The sequence below is a fragment of the Carlito syrichta genome, unplaced genomic scaffold (genome assembly GCF_000164805.1).
Source record: "Carlito syrichta isolate Samal-C Ts95f unplaced genomic scaffold, Tarsius_syrichta-2.0.1 Scaffold303806, whole genome shotgun sequence".
Taxonomy (NCBI): domain Eukaryota; kingdom Metazoa; phylum Chordata; class Mammalia; order Primates; family Tarsiidae; genus Carlito; species Carlito syrichta.
Genome location: NW_007247902.1, coordinates 128,134 through 133,704, shown reverse-complemented (window position 1 = coordinate 133,704; position 5,571 = coordinate 128,134).

The following is a 5,571-nucleotide window of genomic DNA, read 5'->3' as shown; positions in this document are numbered from 1 at the left end:
TATGATTGCACATATTACTTTACCCCTAAAGCTGGTTCTGAACATACAGTCATACATCTTTAAAGTCTGACTCAGGAGTTCTTACTTTGTTACTAATTTGTGTAGTTCTTTGTGCCATGTAATTTGATTGAAAATATATAAATAATTATTTGTAATATATATGATATGGAGTATATAGGGAGATAAGTATCTAGAAGCAGCTTCAGAAATAAATATTTTTTTCACCAAAAGTAAATTAGAACTGAAAGATCAGAGACACTGTTAATTAAATTGTAGAGTATGTTTGAACATGAGACTCATCTAATGCTACCAGATTTTACCATTTTTTTTAGAGATGCTTCTAGTATAAAAATCTTTATTGTGTTGTTGCTAGAAGGAGCTTCAGGAAGTCATTTCTTAAATTAGAACTGACTCTATTCCATCATAAATATTAATGAGTCAATAAATGCTTCTGTCATTAAAATCATGAGACATTTATGCTTCGTTGCTAATTGTGATGATTAAACCTAGGTTTGTAAACATGAGGCTATCCAAATCACAAGCAAGTTCATAATTAATCATTATAAAATTATGTCCAAGAGAAAAAAGTCATTTCCCTTTGATTTTATCACCACACATTTGCCATCTTTCAAATATCATGATTGTGTTTGAAATCTAATATAGTTATTATATTCATGTTGAAAAGCTAAAAGTTACAGAATATATTTCAAATAGCATATAATTTGAATATAATCTATGAGAGACAGTCTATGCTGCACACAGACCTCTGTAGTCTACTATTTCTTAAGGTTATATCTTGAAAATTTTTTCCAAATAATTAAATGTTATTCAAATATCTGGTTTCTGTACATATTTTCCTATTTTTTTAATTAAGCATTTATTTAATGCTATTATCATACAATTAAGTTGCTTCTAATATTTACTATTATTAAATTATGTTTTGTAGAATATTCTTGTATATACATCTTGGTTATCTCTTATTTTTCTAAAATAAAGTTATAGAGATAAGATTACAATGGTCAAATAATAAGAAACCAAAGAGGCAGGATTGCTGACTCAAAACATTTCTAATATTTACAAAAAAAATTTTTTTAAAGATTTTACAAACGTACTTTTCTATATATTGTAAAGCTATCAGATTTGGAAAATACACATGTTCTTTTTTCTGGAATTTTTTATTTTTTATTTTAAAGATGTGGGGTACAATTCAGGATTAAGTATACAAGTGGTCATCATGCAGGTAAAGTTTGGGTCTCCCTTTGTTTCCCACTTCACCTGGTTTGAGATTAGGTACCCTTTTGTTGCTGTGGCCTCCCCCATCCCAGCAGTAGCCTGCTACTGCCAATCCCTTTCTTAGAGTATTATGGTAAACGTTCAGGGTCCACTTTTGAGTGAGAACATGTCGTACTGAGTTCTTTGTTTCTGTGATAAAGCACTGACTAATATAAACTAAATCCATCCAAGTTGCTGTGAAGTCTATATGTTTGTCTTTCTTTATGGCTGTGTAATATTCCATCATGTATATGTACCACTTTTTGGGGGGTCCAATTTAGTTTCAGTGGGCAGCATGGTTGGTTCCATGCTTTTGCTATTGTGAATAGTGCTGTAATAAACATACATGTGCAGGTGTCTTTTTTGTAGAATGATTTGAGTTTATCTGGGTATATTCCCAGTAGGGGAATTGTTGGTTCATATGAAAGGTCAATTACTAGTTATTTTAGAAATCACCACACTGTTTTCCATAGAAGTTGAACTAGTTTGCATTCCCACCAGCAGTGTAGAAGCCTTCCCTTTTTTGAGCATCTTCATCAGTATCCGTTGTTGTTTGCTTTATTAATGATGACCATTCTTACTGGGGTTAGATGGTATATCAATGTGGTTTTGATTTGCATTTCTCTGATGATTAGTGAGACTGCGCACTTTTTCACGTGTCTGTTGGCTGTCCATATATCTTATTTTGAGAAGTGTCTATTCTTGTCTTTTGCCCACTTTTGAATGGGGTTGTGTTTTTGTTTTTCTCTTTCGGCACGTTTGAGTTCCTTGTAGATCCTGAATGTTAAGCCTTTGTCAGATATACAAATAATTAAATGTTATTCAAATACCTGGTTTCTTTACATATTTTCCTATTTTTTATTAAGCATTTATTTAATGCTATTATTGTACATTAAATATTTTCCCCATTCTGTAGGCTCTCTCCCTGCTCTCTTGACAGTTTCTTTTGCTTTGCTGAAGTTTTTCAGTTTAATTAGGTCCCACTTGTCTAACTTATCTCTTATGGCATGGACATCTGGGGTTTTGATCAGGAATTTGTTGCCTACTCTAATTTCCATAAGGGTGTCTCCTGCGTTTTCTAAGATTCCTGTAGTGTGAGGTTTTTACATTTAGGTCTTTGATTCATTTAGAATTGATTTTTGTGTATGGTGATAGGTAGGGGTCCTGTTTCAGTCTCCTATATGTCATCAGCCAGTTTTGCAAGCACGAGTTACTGTATAGGTTCTCCTTTACCCTGTGGTTGCTGGTGGAGATTTAGTTAAAGATAAGCTGGTTGAAAAATTGAGGTTTTGCTTCCAGAATCTCTATCCTGTTCCATTTTTCTATGTGCCCGTTCTTGTACGAGTACCAGGCTGTTCTTATTATTGTAGCCTTATAATAAAGTTTAAAGCCTGGAAGTGTGATACCTCCTACTTTGTTTCTTTTGCTGAGGATTGTTTTGGCCATTCATAGTCATTTATGTTTACATATGAATTTCTGTATTGTTGTTTCCAGGTCTGGGAATAATGATGTTGGTAATTTAATGGGTATTGCATTGAGTCTGTAGATTGTCTTTGATAGGGTGGACATCTTAACGATGTTGATTCTTCCTATCCATGAGCATGGAATATTGTTTGTGTCTTCTTGGATTTCTTTGAGCAGTGTCTTGTAGTTTTCACTGTAAAGGTCTTTCACTTCTCTGGTTAAGAAGATGCCAAGGTATTTCATCTTTTTTTGTGACTATTGTGAATGGAATTGTGCTTTTTATTTGGTTCTCTGCCTGTTTGTTGTTGATGTATAAGAATGTGACTCTCTTTTGCAAATTAATTTTGTACCCCAAGACTTTGCCAAAGTCTTTTATCAGCGCAAAGACATTTTTAAAATTCTCTTGGATTTTTGAGGTATAGGATTATATTGTCAGCAAAGTGGGTTGACTTAACTTCCTCTTTTCCTATTTGAACACCCCTGATTTCCTTCTCTAGCTAGGACTTCCAACACAATGTCTAACAGGAGGGATGAGAGTGGACAGCCTTGTCTTTTTTCAGTTTTCAGGGGAAATATTTACAGTTTCTGTCCATTTAGCAATATGCTGGTTGTGGGTTTATCGTAGATGAAGCTTGCTCTTTTGAGGTAAGTTCTTTCTATACCTAGGTGTTCAAGGGTTTTTATCAAGAAGGAATGCTGGGTTTTAACAAAATCTTTTTGCCATCTAATGATATAATCATGCGATTCTTGTTTTTACATCTCTTGATGTATTTAATTACACTTAAGGTCTTGCTGATTTTGAACCAGCCCAGTTTCCCGGGGATGAAGCCTACTTGGTCATGGTGATTTTTGAGATGCGTTAATGGATCTGATTTGCTAGAATTTTGTTGAAAATTTTTGCATCTTTGTCCATCAGGGATATTGGCCTGTAGTTCTCCTTTTTTTGTTGGATCATTACCCAGTTTGGGTATCATTGTGTTGTTAGCTTCATAAAATGATTTGGGAAGAATTCTGTCTTTCTCAATTACCTGGAATATTTTCAGTAGGATTGGTATCAGCTCCTCCTTGTTTGTTTTGTAGCATTCCAGTGCAAAGCTGTCTGGTCCAGGGTTTTGTCTTTGGTTTTTTTGTTTGTTTGTTTGTTTTGTTTTTGTAGGTAGTTTTCTTATGATGGAGTCAATTTCCTTGGTTGTCATTGTTCTATGTAGTGTCTCAGTGTCTTCTTGGGGAGGTTGTGTGATGTCAGAAAGTCCTCCATTTTATTTAGGTCGTCAAGCTTGTTTCCATAAAGTGAGCATAGTAATCTCTGACGATCTTTTGAATTTCTTCAGCATCAGTGATTTGAACTTTTGTGTTAATATATACAAGTTCTCACATCACATCATACGCTAAAATTGCAGCTGGATAAACGTAAACAAAAGTAGATAAATGTAACTTATCTAGTTGAAAGCTTATCTAAAAATATGCATGTGACCAAGAGCAAAGAATACCATCATGGAAAATATAGTTTAAAATATTATGATAAGTTAGAATCACACATTTATTTAATAAATACTTCATCAATACAAATAAAGAACAAATAAAAACTTAGTTTAAAAATCCTTGCACATGCCAGGCATGGTGGCTCACGCCTGTAATCCTAGCACTTTGGGATGCCGAGGTGAGAGGATTGTCTGAGCCCAAGGGTTCAAGACAAGCCTGGGCAACTTGGCCAGACCTCATCTCTACAATAAATCAAAAAATTAGCTAAGCGTGGTGGTGCAAGCCTGTGGTTCCAGCTACTTGGAACGCTGAGGCAGAAGGAACACTTGAGCCCAGCAGGTTGAGGCTGCAGTGGCCATGAACATGCCACTGCACTCAAGTCTGGATGACAGAGTAAGACTCTGACTCATAAAAATAACAATAACAATAAAAATAAATCCTTGCATAGTGAATGGCAAAAATATCTAGCATCTTAATATAAAGTGCTCTTCCAAGTAAACTAAGAACGTAATTAATACCCCAATAATTAAGAGCCAAGAATGTGTATATGAATAGACAATAGTGGAAGGACAGAGACAAATATACTGCTTTTAAAATGAAAACAGTTTTTCAAAGAAGATTGGTGTTGCTTGTAAATGATAATACTATCAACTACATGTAGATCTGAAATTGGTTAAAATCATCTTCAAGGACAATTAAGCATATGTATCAAAAAGCCTTCCAAAAAAATCTTAGAAATTTACATAAGAAAAAAAATTTGAGGTCATGTTCAGAGATTTATCCACAAAAATACTTTGATACATGATAATAAAAATCTATAAAGAGCCTAAATACTTAGTAATAAACTGGTAAAATTAATTGTGGTATATTCATATGATATCATGCAAAGTTTTCATTAATATAGTTTCATAAAATATATTTCAAGACACAAGAAGGCATTGACAATAAGGTAAGTGAAAGCAGATTACAAGGTCCTTTATATATTCAAACCAAACATCCACAAATATTTGGAAAAACAAAAACTGACACATTATAAACCAAAATATTTGCAATTTTTTTTCTTTCTGCTTGAGTTTTCTTTAAAAGTATGTATTGCTCTTATAATTTTAAAGATTTCTAGTCTTTTATTTCAGAACTCCCACTCTAAGTGCTAAAAAGCATATTAGCAAAGTGTAAGCCTAGAGTTAGGAGCATAGGAAAGACTTGTTAATATCTTTTCATAGAGGCCTTTGTTTCTGGAACAGAACATATTTAGAATCAAAACCTTGCAAACTCATTCTTCAGTTTGAGAAGAATAACTGTTACATTTCCATAATAAAACAAAAAGTCAATGCATATAGTGTGTTGCAAACA